The sequence below is a fragment of the Equus caballus genome, chromosome 15 (assembly GCF_041296265.1).
Source record: "Equus caballus isolate H_3958 breed thoroughbred chromosome 15, TB-T2T, whole genome shotgun sequence".
Taxonomy (NCBI): Eukaryota; Metazoa; Chordata; class Mammalia; order Perissodactyla; family Equidae; genus Equus; species Equus caballus.
In genome coordinates, this window is record NC_091698.1 from 92,962,715 (window position 1) to 92,980,418 (window position 17,704).

Below are 17,704 nucleotides of genomic sequence, written 5' to 3' on the forward strand. Positions count from 1 at the left end.
TTTTTCCAACTCGACTCTGATCTTCATAAGAGCAGGAATTATGACTGTTTTAGTTCACTTTGTTTACCCAATGCTAGGCAAATAGATGTTCAATAAATATTTGTTGAAAGAATGAATGAATTGATGAAACAGAGAGATAGTACCTCATATGAAAGCAACATAATGAATATAAAAGCAACAAGGTGAAGTAAGTAGAAAGAGCACAGATATGTTTTGGATCTTAGAGCTATCACTTACAAACTCTGGGGCTTTAGGCAATTTAATTTATCCCTGTAAGTATCAATTTCTTCATCTAAAGTAGAGATAATATTATCTCATTGAATTGTCATGAAGATGAGTGAGGTATTATGTGTGTAAAGCAGAGCACCCGGCAGAGGCCTTAGCACAGAAAGAGGGTATGAGCCATGAGTATTTACACACATTGCACACCTCAAAAAGCATCTCTTCCTCTTTTCCTCTTCTTTGCTGAATTAACTATGGGGAGTTTTGGAATAACTGAAAGTCATAAGATGTAAGAATCTTGGAAAAGTGAAAGAACTCAGATGAGTAAATCCAGGCAGATGTGAGGTTGTTTTGCCCCTGAAATATCTTCCCCACGTGGCCAAAAATTCCCACTTTCCTATTCCATCTCTTCAGTAAGCATTTGGGACCTTTTGGTGTCCCCTGGTTCATTCAATGCAAATTTATTGAGCATCTATGATATGCTATGCACTGGACTTGGCTCTGAGAATACACTGGTGAATTAGATAGATGTTCAATCTAAGAGCTTTGTTTCTATGTAAATAAGTCCTGGAAGGACATGGGGGCAGTGGGGCTTTAGTTATTCACATATCACTGTAAACAATAATGATGATAACTTCCCGGCATTGCACATTCACACTATTCCCAGCTCTGTCTCAGGTATGTCTCATGCATAATCTTATTTAATCTTTATAAGGTCTATGCAAGATAGACTTAAAAGTTTCCATTTTTAGGCAAAGAAATAGCAGCCATGCAATTAGTGAGTGGAAATGCTGGGGTCTGAATTCAGGTCTGTGTGACACTATGGCTATGATTGTCCTTCTACCACAATGTCTGCCAGTCAATCACTTTTAATGGACTAATTTATTTAAGAAGTGATGAACTGGCACTAGAGTTTGCTTCCTTTTATTAGGCTGTACTCGGATATGACCGTTCAATTTAATAAATATGGTTCTTATAATAACTGATGTAAATACGGGTTCATGAATGCTGGGTTTTCACTGGCACATGGACACTGTCTCCATTTGGTACAGAAATCTTTTAAAAACTAACTTTAAAATGGAAGCAAAAGTCAGGATCCAAGAGTTTTTCTTTTACACCAGGATTGTCAAATTCATGGGCTTTTAACCACATAAAGACCATAGATGTTTTTGTGTTGGCCAGTTTTGTATTTTAAACAGATGCTGTGTTTTAAAGGCAAAGATACTAGGCAGGTATTCTGCTTGGTCAAAATTCCACCATTTTAACACTCATTTAACAACTGACCCACCTCATTTAGCTCCTGATTTAGACCATGAGCTTCTTAAAGGCAGAGATTTGTCTTATGAATCTTCATATCCCTGGGGCCAGACTGAATTCCTGGCATATGGTAGAAGCACAAGAGATGTTTGCTGTATGAGAGAGAGAAAATTCTATCTGCTCAGAGCCTCCTGGGAGTGTCAAAGCGGGGCTCAGGGCTGGCATGGGACAGAACAAATTCTGAACGCATGAAATTTGTTGTTCACTACCTCCCGGGAGCCCAATTGTCTCTATTTAGTTTGTTCTAACAAAACTTACTTTCAAGAAAAAAAATCAGAAATTTATTTAAGCTAAAACATAAATGAGTGAATTCTGTTTTAAAGCATCTAACAATGTTCCCTGAGGACCCCTTAGGTGTACAAGCCTATGAAAGATTCAAAAATTAATGAGGCCTTGGGTCTGCTTTCTAGAATTCACAGACTGATTAGGAAGAATACTACCAGAAATGATGATGAAGTGGATGATGATGGTAATGGTAGTAGTAATAATAATGATAATAAAGGCAAAGCATGTCAAAAAAAAAAAAAACTGTATAAACGAGTGTTCAGGGATCTTAGCCTGGATTTGGCTGTCTTTTCTACTTCCTGCACTAAAACAAAGTGACAGAAGTGATGGAATTTCAGGCAACTGCAGGTGGGTTTTGATCAGAAGAGTTTTTTCAGAGCTTCTGAAAGGAAGGCAGCCATCTGCATATAAGCCCTGAAAATTGCTAACTAGTTTAGATGAGTTTTCTGCAAAGTACTAAATGTTATGACTCCTCAGCCTACCATTCTCTGGAATCCCGCCCTCTGCCACTAAGCAGCAGGCCTAGGTTCAAAGAAATTACTCACTCTGCTAAAGATGGCCAGAAATCTATGCCAAGGCGACTTTAAAATGGTAGTGAGATATGTGCACAAAGACGTTCCTTTCAGTGGTATTTAAAAGTTAAAATGTATAAATAAGGGAATAGTGAGGTAAAATTGTCCATATGTATAATAGAGTGTAATGCCTTAAAATTACATTTGTGAAGTTTTAATTGCAAGGGTGATATTAAGGGGAGAAAAGTAGAATACACACTTAAAGAAATAACTAGCCTCAATGGGAAAACAATATTTATAAAAGAAGAAAATATAATCTATAAATACCAGATAGTAGGTGATTTTTATTCTCTTTTCTATGTTTTGCTTTCTAAATTTTCTACAGGGAGTAAGTATTGTTCTTTTTACTTAGAAAAGGTATTACTAAGAACTTAAAAAGAGCAAATCCCCAGCTCTCAATGAAGCTCCTTTAAGAGCTGTTGTATAGAGTTGAGACTTGAAGGACCAAGTACTTGTTCAATGAATTACCTGGAATGCCAACAGCAGCCCTCTTTAGTTCCAATTCTTAAGAGTTTTGTCAAATAAGTTTATAAAACTAGATTTTAAAAAATCTTCTGAAAGACAAAAGTAATCTGTCTCCTTTGCTTAATTAACAAAGAAAAATTCTGCACCTGTATCTGATCCTAGACAACCACAAAACTGGAATATTCTCACTGTTACAATGAGGCAAACTCAATCACCATAATAACCATTGGTGGTGTCCAAGCTAGACCCAAATGCAGAGAAATGAAGTGACTCTTGGTTATCTACCCTAGGAAACAATACAACTGAGAGAAGCTAGCTGGAATAGTGTATGGATTTTTAGCTTTCCATCTATTATATCATCTCCCAGAGAGTTTCCGTTCACAGACATATAACCTTACAGACCTATTACAAAAATCTAAGTACTCCTTACCAGCAACGTCTGATTAACATTTTAGGAAGTGGTTCCCACATAACACAGAAGAAGCTGCTCAACTTTACATTTCCTAAATAATCACAAATAGCAGTATAAGAACATTATGTTGCTATCACTGTACTATGAACCCTTAAGTACAGTGTTCTGAATTCAAACATCCGCGTTCTAGATAAAGTACCCTTTAACTTCACAAATGGTTTTTGATGTACCTGATGCAGGAGATGGCCAGTCAGCTATGTTCAGTTCCGTGCTTCTTGCTTATGAATCCATTTAGCTTCTCAGTTTAAATTAAAAGCTCTTTGAGGACAGCAAATACTACTTCGTTATTAAATATAGTGTCAATTAAATGCTAGGGTTCTGCTAGGCATTTTCTATAGATTATATCTAGTTTTCACAGCAATTTTGTGATAGGTTATAATTTACATTCAACAAATGAGAAGACTGAGACATAGAAGGATTAAATAATTTACCTAAAGCCACACAGCCATTAAGTGGTGGAGTCAGAATTCAAATTTGATATAAATTCCGATGTATAGTCTAATATTCTTTCCATTTTCCCATGTTGCTTATGTCTGATCTTTAGATTATTTTAATTATCTTATTCAGAACGTCTATTTTATACTCTAACAAACTGAGACCCTGAAGAAGGAAGTGACCTGTCCCAATTTGAACAAAAAGCAAACTCAAATCTGAATCAGATTAATTACCTCTATTTGTTTTTCAATTGTTAACTCTGCATATTATATTAACCTCTGCTACCATGATATGATATTTTAATTTTTCTATTATTTTTAATCAGCATGAAGTTAAAAATATTTTACAATATTGTCATTTTTCTGAACTTGAGATCACTTTAAAGTCACAAACGTTCTTCCTTTTCATGTGGTTTTGAAACCATACAGAACTACAAACACGTCAGTGGGGAGGATTCGGGCTATTAGTCATCAGCACAACTGTGGTCAAATTTCCATCCAGAAACAAAATGGGAGTGCTCTCAGGGGATCAGGAGCCAAAGCACTCCAAGAAGTTTCCTCAAGCTTTTTGGCCTATTATTCTATTTTCTCCTTTTAAATTTATTTTAGGAAAGGAAACTAATATTCACTGAAGACTTTGTACATGTCAGAGATCGTTCTAAGCACTTTCATAGACGTTATGTTAGTAATCCTCACAATTAATCTTAGGGATATTAATTTCATTTTCCAAAAGTTAGGTAACTTGTTCAGAGGGATTTGGCTCATCTTTAAAGCCACGTCTCTTTTATCAACACCATAGTTTTCTCTGGTGAAAAGCAATTGTGTCTTAGCTAAAACAGGCTGCTATTAGCCAACTGGGATGTGTAGATCTTATTTGGATCCTGATTCAAATAAACTATAACAATACTTATGAGATTTGAATATTGATTAGATATTTGATGATATTAAGTAATTTTTTTTGGTGTGTAACAGTATTATGAACATGTTTTAAAGAGTCCTTATAGACACATATTTAAATATTTATAGATTAAATTATATAATGTCTTAATTTGTTCAGACTAATCCATTAGAGGGGGAAGAATGGGGACAGAATTGGAGCAAAGTGGCCTTAATAATAGTTAAAGCTGGGTGATGGGTACATGGGAGTTCATTACACAATTCCCTTCAAATGTATATGTTTTCCAGCATAAAAAGTTTAAACAAACAAACAAAAGCCTGTGTAGATTGGTAGAGAGAGTCCTGGGTTTAAATGTGCCTTTATCACTTAGTACCTGTGTGACCTTGGGAAAATTACTTCTGAGACACAATTTCTTAGTCATAAAATGAAATTTACCTTGCAGAGCTATAATGTGGGCTCAGTGAAATAACATGTATAAATATCTAACACAGTGCACTACACATTCTAAGTTCTTTACAACACTGATAGTTAATATTATTACAAAGTATAAATGATCTCTGCTTTCACTTCCCCACTCTTGTTACTTAGCCTAGAGATATCTTCCGGTATTCAGATGAATCTGATTTTTGCTAAGAGCCTAAGATAAATGATATAAGCCCTCTGTGTACATGGTCTTCTACAGATTACCTCCTTGGAAGAATGTCATCTTTTTCCAGTTTCTCCTGTGCCATTGGTGACCTGGATCCAGACCACTCTCCTCTGCCACTCCAGTTCACATGGATTTCTTCTTTCTAATACTCATACCAGCAATTCTGGTTTAGATCTCTTTAGGAATGAATCATATGCTATTTTGTATTGTTCCTTTTATCATCAGTTTATTGAATGGATTGGCTATATGGCTTTATTTTCTCTTCTCTGACTCCAATATGCTCTACTGTGTCTCCCTTTCTCATCCTGGGATGATATACTGGGCTGATCTACATCTTTTCAGGTCACTTTCAGGTATCACAAAAATGATTATTTCTAGGTATTAAAAAATTCAGTCTGGGGTCGGCCCAGTGGCGCAGCGGTTAAGTTCACACATTCCGCTTCTTGGGGGCCCGGAGTTTGCCGGTTCGGATCCCGGGTGCGGACATGGCACCGCTTGGCACGCCATGCTGTGGTAGGCGTCCCACATGTAAAGTAGAGGAAGATGGGCATGGATGTTAGCTCAGGGCCAGGCTTCCTCAGCAAAAAAGAGGAGGACTGGCAGTAGTTAGCTCAAGGCTAATCTTCCTCAAAAAAAAAAAAAAATCAGTCTAATTTAAATATAAATTTCTACTATATATCCAGTCCAATCTCTTCTCAGCTCAATTTTGAAGTAAGATTTCACAGTTTAGCAGTGGGAAAGAGATTTCTTTCATCCGGCTTGCTTTTCTCCTCTGTTATTTGCTCTGCTGCGTCTAGTGAGGAGGCAAGAAAAGGGGGTTATATAGGAAATGGGCAAAGTCTTACTTGACGGGTGAGGGTATAACTGGCCATCGACACTCTGTGAGTCAGATGCCCAAATGATGTTTCTCATTATCCTGGGGTGTTTGTGGACTCTTTAACAACTCCTGACTGGAGATTTCCAAACTTCACAATTGATTGACAGGCAATGTACAGTTGACTTGCTGCTACTCCCATTCAGCTGCCCTCCAGTGGTGCACCTCTCTCAAGGGGACCTAAAATTTTATCAAAACATGGTATCTTCTTACAGGGAACTTCCAGTTTTGTAGGAGAGCTGGAATGTATACAAGTGACTAGCAATCTAGATATGATAAGAAGACCAAAAGATAACTCTTGGTTAGGATGACTAGGGAGAGATTCCTAGGGAAGAATGAGATTTTGATAATCAGGGCTAGGAGCTCACAAGAAACGATTTCCATTGTCCCTGAGGAGAAACCATTGTCCCTGTTGGCCTGCACTGAGCAGGCACAGGGCTTGTCCGAAACAAATTCTCTTTGGACACAGGAACACATGGGTCTCTTTTGTCTCTCCCACCAGTTTCACTGCCCTTACATGGTTCAGATCTATATAAATACGCTGATTCCGGGAATGGAATGCCCAGTTACCCTCACAGGCCTCTCTTAACCCCAATAGGATGAAAGTCTTATTTCCAAAGCTTCCCTGATAGAACAAACACATGGCCATGCTCATAGCTGCCTTTCTTTCCACAAGACTCTCTGGAAACTGAGACATGCTCACTCCACTGAGAAATGCCTGTGGGCTCAAGGTGTACAACCGCAACATGAGAAATCCTAAGAAAAATCTAGAAGATATAGGAGTATCTCAAACCTCAAATAATTTAGGTTTTCCCTCTGGAATTATTTTACTTCAAACTAATTTTTTCAGTTTAACTGTGAAGACCTGGTTACAGTTATCACAGATTTGTCATTCTATCTTAGGAGCTGAGGTAGGGGATGGTAGGGGGCTGGAGACATATTTTAGTAGATATAACCTTGGTGTAATAATTTGCACAAGATCAGTACTTTGATTCTTTTTTTTCTTAAAGATTGGCACCTGAGCTAACATCTGTTGCCAATCTTTTTTTTCCCTTCTTCTTCTCCCCAAAGCTCCCCAGTACATAGTTGTATATTCTAGTTGTAGGTCCTTCTGGTTGTGCTATGTGGGATGCTGCCTCAGCATGGCTTGATGAGCAGTGCTAGGTCCGTGCACCGGATCCAAATCAGTGACACCCTGGGCCTCCGAAGTGGAGTGGGCGAACTTAACCACTAGGCCACAGGGCCAGCCCCAGTACTTTGAATCTTAACTTATCTTTTTAAATCAAAGATGAGCTAAAATTCTGAAGTTGAATGACAATAAATTTCCTACCATCACACGGCACTATACAATCTACAGAGTATATTCAAAGTCATCTCAATCTCACAATAACTCTTAACTAGAGAGGGTAGGTAATATCATACTTATCATATCATACATACTATCATACATACTTCCTCCACAAGAGGAAGCTAAAAGTTAAATAACTTTTCCAGGACTCACACTTGTGATGACTACAACACAGTTGCGATGCCTAAGACATCCATCTAATGACTCCTAGTTTTATGGACTTTCTATTCTGTAGTTCAGATTTTGCCCTTCTAAAGCCGCTTTTCCAACTGGGTTCTTCAGAACTACAATGAGATAGTAATAAGCATATTTTAACATAAGTTCCCTGAGCAAACAGGTTTGGAAACATAAGGTTAAGCAAAGCTAAACAGATCCTGGGGTCTTTACAACAGGACCACTAAGAATTAGCATTAATATGAAAATGTACACTGAGAATATCTAAGAGTGGGATGTAATAAACACTTTTCCCCTCAAAAAATGTTTTCACAAAACTTTGAGGGGATGTAACCATCAGAGTTTCAGAAATATTTCTTTAAAGAAACAAAGTCCGAGATGCCCTTACCACCAAGTTTAAACCACTCTCAACTCTGCCAATTCATCTAGAATGAGAAAACTTAGGTCTTTCTTTAAATGCCATCTCATAAGCGCTAATTTGTTATTAAGCTATTTGCCTTAAAAATTTTGCTTAAAAAGTGTAAAACAATCTATGGCAGTATATTGAACTTGTGTATATATCATGTATGTACATATATATGTATGTATGTATCTGTACATATGTGCATCTCTCCCTCACCCCTGCTTTGAGAGCCATTCTCTGCTCTTAGCCAGTGCTCTTAGCCACACTTCTACAAACACTCAGCAAATGAAGGCTCTGATATGCTAATCCTGACTCAAGCATGTTCTGCAACATATATTGTGTGCACCACTATGACCTCCCTCCATGCCATTTACCTGGTATTATTTGATGGACATTTATTTGATGGACAAAACATATGTAAGTGATAGTGCTAGATCTGACACAAAAGAAGTGAAGTAAGGGTGTCATTGGAATATTTCAAAGGTGCTCAAGCCACCCTGGAGGTAAAGGTATGAAAGAGAAGATAAAGGTCAGAAGACAATTAAAAGTAGGTAGATGTCCCCTGGCATTATTTATGAGGAACACCATAAATCACTGGAGTGGGGGAGGACTGTGTATGTATGTATAGGTTACTATCTTAGGTCTTCAACATCCCTGCAAGGTAAATACATTATTCCCATTTCATACGTGAGAAAATAAGCTCAAAAATTAATTAGAATCTAATGTCCTGACTCATCCAAGACTCCTACTATACAGAAAGGCCTCAGAATTTAGGTGCACCTTTTGTAGACTTTTAAGGGAGAAAAGGATGCTTCTTTTTAACCACAGATTAGAAATATACTTGAAATTCCCTAGTAAATGGGGCAAGAAATAGTGGGAGAAGGGAGAAAAAGCTGAGGGGAAGTGAGAAGGCTCTTACAAGAGCTAAAGACAGTAAAGCCATTTTGGATTTCATCTGTGTATGTGTGCGTGTGCATGTGTGTGTGTATGGGGGCTGGAAGCCAGTTTTCAGTTCAGTAGGAAAGAGGGGTTGGGAGGTGTATTTTCCTTACTGTAAAAGCCCTGGGAGAAAAAATGAAAGAGTAGATCATGTAAGAGTTCTCCCACAGATACGCATTCAAAGATTAGTCATGAAATGAGTCGGAATGATCAGGAAGATGAAGGGAGAGTATCAGATAGAAATCCCTTTTTTGGAAGGTATTAAAGGATAGAAGTATGATATTCAATATTTAAACCAAAAGGCAGGGCTCTGGAAATGTTTTTATTGAAGTTCAGTGAGTCCCTGGAGGCCGACGTGGGTGACAAGGGCCACACTGTTTAGCTCTTGAAAAATAATTAGTAGTTGACGTTAAAATATATTCAATGAGGATACAAGTTGAAAAATGTCATCTTAGTTCCATATTCTGTTGTGCCCAATCTACATTGGTATTATAGTAGGGTGGTGATGGTAAAGAAAATGTAGAATGGAAAGAAAATGCATTTAAAGAAAGAATGAGAGAAATAGGTGGTTTGAAGTCTCAGTGTAGGTACTCCAAAAATTCTCTCCTCTATGTATGTATACTACCTTTTGATTTCACTTGACTTACTGAATTGCATTTATCTGTCTTCCCCATTAGGCATAAATTTCTTGAAGGCTGGGATTGTGTCTCATTTAATGTTCATTCCACAATGACTACACAGTGCTTGGCACATTTACTCAATGGATCTTTGTTTTATAAGGTAGGTAAAGCACTGTTCACTGTCCACTGCTCTTCAACAGCTCCTCTCCTTTCCTTATTCAGAGGTTCCACTACGAATGGGATAACTACAACTCAGAGACCAAAGTAGTTCGTGAACTATTGATTTCTGATGAAAGGGATGATAATGACAATAATAACTACCATTTATTGCACATTTTTAATAATGAGGCATTATGTTAAATTTTTTACACATATAATCTCCTATTTTCTGTTCAAGAATCCCGTTAATTAATGTTTTAAATGAAAACTGAGGTTGAGAGATTAAATGACTTATTCAAGGTGACAGAACTAATAAATTGTGGAACTGGGGTTTTTATCTAAGTCTATCTAGCTTGAAAATTCTTAGTTAGATTTCTTCTTATAATTTTTTTGAGCCAGTTGAAATCTTGGTGAGAGCTAAGGAATTTTCCCAATTACAAACTAAAAATGAGTAAAATTAAGTGGATAGTTTTCATCTCACCCTGAGGAAAGAATACCTTTATAAATATTTAAAAGAAAAACTAACAAATTTGTAGTTTTGTAGATTGTAAATTTGTAGAATTAAACTTATTTCACAATTCCTTTTTTATTTTTCACAGAACTTCCCATATAAGCAAGAAAGTGAACACTAAACACCTTATGTATAAATTTCCAAAACACTTGAACATCTGGAATAAACAAAATTGATAATCTTCCATTAACTCATAACATCAAATGCCAACGAATTCCAACAAACAGAAGTTGCTAATTGAAAGTTAGACTTGTGCAGTACTATATGATATATTAAAAATAAAATATCGTATTAATAATCATGTCAACTTTATTGATAATGCTTAAGGGGCCCCCAATATTATATTGCACTCCTAATTTAAGATTAGCTGTCAGGAAATCAGAAGTAAACACACTAATCACAAATTAATGAAACTAACGCAAAATATAAAACACCAGAGACTTCCAGAGTCTACTATTTTAAGAAATCTTCAACTGTAACAAACATTCTAAAACATGAAATAGCAGAAATATTAGGGTCTAGCCATTTGCATTAGAAAGAAAATTCACCCAGGCTCCAAAACACATTTAACATGTTAATGATTTACAAAAAATCTATTTACATTCAGCTCTTCAAAAGTTCATAGTCTTTCAGAGCCTAAGAGATAATAAACAAGATCCGACCTAAGGAGAAAAAAATACATTTAAAGTGACATATTTCTATTTTCAGAAAAGTCCCTCTACGAGCAAGAATAAAGGAAAATAGGATTCCTTCTATAGATCTATAATAATTGCAAGTAAATTTAACTGATTTGTTAACACTTTGCCTTTTATGAGCAATACTTTAAAAATGAAATCTTTTTAATTAAGAGAGCCCTACTTTCTATAAAAAGTTCAGCCATTATTGTATTAGATATATTAAGCTTGAAGGCCACTTGGTGAACGAGAGTACTCCAAGTCTTAATTGTAATTTAGAACAAAAGGAAATAGGTTGCTCACCTGGAAATAATACAACAAATTGTTAGAAATGCAGTGCATTATCTTTTAAAAAAATAAATAATTGGTGGTTACACAGCAGGTCATCTGTGTTAGAAATGCATGAAGCAAGGCAGAGGAGAAATCCAGAGCATAAGAATCATGACAAATCACCCGACTTGCATACTTTAAGTTAGCTGATAAGGGTATAGAACATCTCTTTAATGTATTCACAGGCAACTTATTATTAACGTGTCAAACCTCTTTGAGGATTCTTCAGTAATTTGCTATTCCATTTCTGTTTCATTCACTAAATAGTCTCTAAAGCACCCCCAAGATCCCCATTTGTGAAGTTCTCAATGAATCAGTCTGAGAGCAACTCAACCTATTTTGATTCACTTAAGAGAGCATAAGTTATCTCTAGAAACAAACTGTAAATGAGAAATGCAGTGCTGTGGTCCCTTCACAGTGTGAACATGTTAAAACAATAACAAAGCTTAAGAGATCCATGATCTAAATAAGTGGTCCACCTAGCTGCCATAGTCTAGGCTTAGATTTCCTCTTTGACTTAAATATCAATTCTTGTAAAGATGTAAAAATAACTTATACTTTTACTTATTGCGAGATAAAAGGGAGGATGCTCATGCAAGTGAATTAAAAAGCACTCTTAAAGGTATTAATATAGTATGTTTATACCTTTACTGAAAATAAATTAGAAAATAATCTTCAGCGTTTCCTTTTAGTAATATAAAGATATTTAAAGTAATATTAACTGTGCGCATGCTTTTAGTGGAATGATTTAATCTTGATATAATTAACAAGGCGCATACAGCTAATTCTCTTTTTTTTTGTAACACTGGCACCTGAGCTAACAACCGTTGCCAATCTTCTTTTTTTTCCTGCTTTTTTCTCCCCAAATCCCCCCGAGTACCTAGTTTTATATTTTTTAGTTGTGGGTCCTTCTAATTGTGGCATGTGGGATGCCACCTCAACATAGCCTAATGAGCCATGTGCCATGTCCGTGCCCAGGATCCGAACCCTGGGCCGCCAAAGTGAGCATGCGAACTTAACCACTCGGCCACGGGCCTGGCCCCTCAACTGATTCTTATTAGAGCAAATATTTAATTGACAAATGTTATAGAGTATCAACTTTAAAATACATTGTACAGATACTGTGGAAATACAAAAAAAGTCATTAGAATCTCTGCCTTTGTGGACCATGATTCATATTGCAGATATGTCTTTAAGATAAAAATGTTCCTTAATATACTATGTGTTTAATGTACTGGAGGAATGGATTAGGTAATTTATATAGATCTCATCCATCTCATATACTCTATTAATTAGGTGAATTAACCACTGGGATAGTAGAAATATCAATCACTCATTAATTTGTCCCTGTATCATTTGATGATTTAAGAAAATGAATATATTTATATCTACTTAACTAACTGAGATGTACATTGTCAATTTCAACCTTAGAGCAACTGAATGTGATTCCTTCTATAAGAAGAACCTTCCTATCTTCCTAAATAATCACTAGCATTAGGAGCATAGAAATCACTCAATACAAAGAAAAAGACCTTTGGAACAACATTAAAATATATTGTTCTCGTGTGGGGCCAGCCTGGTGGTGTGTAGTTAAGTTTGCAAGCTCTGCTTTAGCAGCCTGTGTTTTGCTGGTTGGGATCCTGGACATGGACCTAGGCACTGCTTATCAAGCCATGCTGTGCAGGCGTCCCACATATAAAATAGAGGAAGATGGGCACAGCTGTTAGCTCAGGGCCAATCTTCCTCAGCAAAAAGAGGAGGATTGGCCGTGGATGTTAGCTCAGGGCTAATCTTCCTCAAAAAAAAAAAAAAAAAATATATATATATATTACTCTTGCTCTTGTGAATTAGGAAACCACAAGTTTGACATTGATGTTATAACTGTCATTCTATGAAACTCCCCAGGGAGCTCTTCAGTAATGTTTGGAATCCATACCTATATCCAATCCAAATAGAAAACCTACAGCTTGCCCAAGACAACATTTCTAGCCATGTGATCCTATTACAGAATGAGATTGACAGCATAGCAAATCAAAGCTGGGTGCTCAGCAGCTACAAGTCTCTGCTGTCTGCAGAGGATACCTGGTGTTCGGGAGAGCCTGGACACACCTGTTTTCAGAATAGAATAGCAACACCAGGTGACGTCTGACCCAGGAGCATTTGTTAGAGAGGAACTCTATGCAAGACAGAGCTCATCCCAATTCAGTAAAGGTTTGCCACGAGGGGAGGGGTTAAATTACATCATTTGTTAGTGAACGTGTTAAGAAACTTATCACTTTGCTTCCTCAGCTTCCTCAACAAATTCCAGGGGTATTTAGCTTATCTTTCAAATGAGGAAGAAACTCAGACTCTGTCTTCCTCAAGCCTGCCCTAGTGCCTCAGCTTTTTCAGGTAAGAATTCCTGGTATTTTCCCAAAAGGGACATTTGAGGTGGTTTTGGTTATCCTTCTGAGTGCCTGGGAGATAACACTTTTGGTGAAGGAAGAGGAGGGCCTGGATTATCTTAAAAAGGCCTAGAGCTTTATTGTATAGGTACTCAGGAAATTTTTATGGGAGGGAGAAAATGAGGGAGAAATGAGGAAAGCAAGTGAGCGGAAAAGAGAAAAAAAGGAGGAAAGAGAAGGGCCAATTAGACAGGTGTTATTGTCTGCTTTGCAGTTCCTGTCCAGCAATACAGAGAGGAAAGGTGTGCAAGAGCTGTGCATGTGCTTTAAACGCTCTAAAGGTTTTTAAAAGCTGAACCGCTCTCCTCTATAGCGCCTGCTTCAGGCTGAACCAGTCGAGCATTCTTCCTTCAGTCTCCCTTCCTCCCCTCTCCCCTTCTCTGCAGGTGGCTTCATCTGGAGGGCTTCCATGAAGGCTGCAGACAGTTAGGCATCTTGGATTTGGATTCTGCCTTCTAGGAGCCAGAGGAAAGCTGGCAGAGCCCACTGTGTGTTTACACTGCAGCTTCCCCACTCCACTGGGTCCCAATCCTTGCAGCTGCAGCAGTTTTGGAGGAGGCAAGACCAGCAGAAGAGTGAGGAAGGCGCCTGCAGTGCTTCCGAAGGCTAGAGTCCCCAAAAGACTCTGGGGGATAGAACAGAGAGGGTATGGAGATGGGCCTGGGCAGTCCTCAAATAGGAGCTGAAGATTCTGACTGATGTGCCTGTTCTCTCAAAAACTCCAAAGATCCAAAAGAAATTGACTGAAGTGCAGATGAGGCCAGGAAGGCCAGACTAAACATCTAATGAGTTGGGTATATTAGAGGTGATAGAAAGAAACCTTACAAGAAAGGAGAGGCAGGGAAGCACCATGGTGTGAAAAGGAACCCTTGGACCCTCTTGAAAGAAAGATGTGCTGGGGAGCAGGCAATTATTTATTTGAAGATTTCAGCAATGTCAATGAGGATGCTAAAAGTGCAGAGAGAAGGGAACATTTCCATTCAAGAGTACTTTTTAACTGTTTATTCCATAGACTAGAAGTTAATTGACTTTTCGCTAGCTCCATGACTCAGGGGCTCAATTTCCTCATCTGTAAAACAAGGGGTTTTGATTAGCTGCTTTTGAAGGTCTCTGCCGGATGGACGTGACCCTCTATAACTGTCAGCTTATGAACCAGGGTATCTGAGAGCAAATTTCTATGATATGAGCTTTAATACCAGCTTTCCTCTTCTTCCTCCACTACCCAATTATCAATGCAGAGCAACACCTGCACCATTCAGGGAGCTGACTCCAACTCTCGGTGATGACAAGGAGTATGGCTCAATTATGACAAATGATTGGTCCTTCTGTCCTGGAGTAAGGAAGGGAGGAACAGAGAGGGCAGTATGATTTACACTTTGAGTTTCCAAGGAAAGGATATTCTCGAATTTTCTATTTCAAATTTCATCCATTTAAATAAATTGTAAATTCCTTTGAAAGTCTACATAGTTGGACTGCCTGAAGGGCCAAAGAATCCTATAATAATCAGCCCTGTTTGGGGGAAAATTTATTTCATTTCATCCCAGAAATTGGAGCTGCTTTTCCATGGAAACCTGGTACACACTGCCCATGCTCTTCTCTTGTCTGCCTGCCTCATGCCATTCTGCCAACCTGCTTCAGCGCAGCATTTTCTGGGGTTATTAAATACCTAAGCTTTATGAGTGCCCTCATGGGTGAGGTGTTCAATGATGCAGGACACCCCTCCCCCAACCACACACACAGGTAGGCAGTTTAAAAGGTAGTGGAGATAAAATGTGGCATAAGTGTTTCATTTTTAATTTGTCTCAACCTGAAATTCCTTTAAATTAAAAAAATTAATATGTAGAAATACAACTCCCTTGCTCATCTTGTCTTCAAGTGGGATGTGACACACAGACAGTATACACTTGTATTTTCTACACCCACTAGCATTTCCATTTCATTTTAGTCTCCAGAATACGGACAGGAGGGCAACTCTAGAAAAATGGATTCCCACTCTTGCATTTCACAGGGCACTGATCCATGCAGTGCTGAGCACTCAGATGGAGCATCACCATTTCCTCTCACCCCCAATTCACCGGCACCCCTGAATTCCACAAGGGGTTTGACCTTGCAAAGACCCTTCTTCCGTTTCTCGGCAAGGAACAAGCCATTTTAATTCAAAACACAAAACGACCTTTTCTCCTTTAAAGAAACATTACCAAATGTAACACATCTGGGTTTACATTTCTCAACCCTGCATTTCGGAATGCGAATACCGGATGCAAAAGCAGGTAACTAGTTTGGGTCTGGCAGTCCTCATTCAGCGGCGCTGAGTCTCAGGCTCTGTTCAACCTAGACGGCTGACTGTGCGGTTGAACATCTTTCCTTTTTTCTGCCCCTTCACCATCGTGATGAAAAATCAAAACAGCAAAATTATCTACTCAGTTTTAAATACTAAGAGAGAAACGTGCTTATTTTGCGCCTAGCTCCGTGGTTCTGAACACTAACATCCCACTTGGAAACCAACCCTGATTTCCACACCATCTCGTCCACTCAGTTTTACTTTGCAAACACCTCCACTGCTCTTCCACGGTGAGAAAAATGGTGCACCAACCCCACGGATGACAGGTTATACTTGACTGCAAACGCTCAATAGTTTTATCAGCAACCGGAAAACTTCACAATCGGTCAATTAGCTACTTAAATTTGTGTGAGGAAATCCGCCTATTTATAAACTTAAACTAAAAAAGCACCTCTGTTTCACGTATCTTAAACCAGCCTAAGACAATCTCCCAAACACGCTGCACATAAACACTCCCCCTTCCCCCACCCCCATTATTCCCAGAGGTCCCCCATGGACTAATAACACATTCAGATCACCAGCATTAACTACAGCAATTGTCACCATGCATTTAGACGCATCTGTGCAAAGCAAAGTATGCGACAATAGCCAAAGCATCTCGCAGACAATTGGCTGCACTACACATGCAGAAATGCAACGAAGATTGTATTTTCCACTTACAGTTATAGCGCTGCGCACGGTCACTTAACGAAAATGATAAAACTCAACAGTTCTTTATATATATGTATTTAATTCGGATAAACGGTTAAGCCGTCTCTGTGTGTGGTTCTCTCGCGCTCTTTTTTTCTCTGGGGCTCTAGGCTGCTCAAATCCCTCCTGGATCGCGCCTTGCAAGCCCAGCCGCCGCCGCAACACGCTCCGGTAAGTCTCTGCTGCAGATTGGGAATCCCATAGAAAACCTAGGGTCCCGGGAGCTGGATGCGCAGGCGCGCGAGCCGCCGCCTCTCCAGGCACTCCCCTCCTCCTCCCCTTTCGTCTCCTCCCTCCGCCTCCAGCTCCGCAGCCCCAGCTTGGAGAGCTCGGGAGCCAGTGACCAAAAGCAGTCTGGCATTGGCGCATGCTCAGTTGGAGGGGCTCGGAGTTTCCGCGGGTGGATTCCATGTCTCCAGATTTTAGCAGAAACTCAAAAGGAAAGTAGATGGGAAAAGGGAGCCTGGCTACCGAGCAGGCTGCACCTGGACAGGCACGGCAGCGGGAGAGCTGGGCCCACCAAGCTCCGCGGTTACCTAGTCTGGTGATGAAGGCTGAGGCTAGAGATGGGACACATAGAACCTACTTTTCCCGCCGCTGTCAGCCCTAGAGGGCTCCCGGCCCACCTTTTATTTGGCTGTAGGGAGGAGAAAATGCAGAAATCCCTTCTTGGAAGGAAGGTTCCCAGCAAGCTGTGAGCACACTACCCCGCTCACTGTGAAGGAACCCTTATGGTGGGCATTTTGCCTTGGGCCATTTCATCTGAGGGTCTTATGTTAGGACCTGGGAGCCGGCCTCTCTGGTACCCCAGTGCCCAGGATGGTCGTTGTTCAGAATGGCGTTGGAGAAATGTGTGTTGAAGGAAACTGGGTCCTAAGCTTCT

General features: G+C 39.0%; 1 protein-coding gene across 1 annotated transcript in view; it reads right to left on the bottom strand.

Moving 5' to 3' along the window:
- VSNL1 (visinin like 1) overlaps positions 1 to 17,198 on the bottom strand; it is a 108,486-nt gene extending 91,288 nt beyond the window's left edge. Inside the window, exon 1 of the mRNA XM_001503420.6 lies at positions 16,792 to 17,198. The gene's annotated coding sequence lies outside the window, so the exon portion shown is untranslated. The remainder of the gene's footprint in view (positions 1 to 16,791) is intronic.
- Between the last annotated feature and the right edge of the window lie 506 nt (positions 17,199 to 17,704).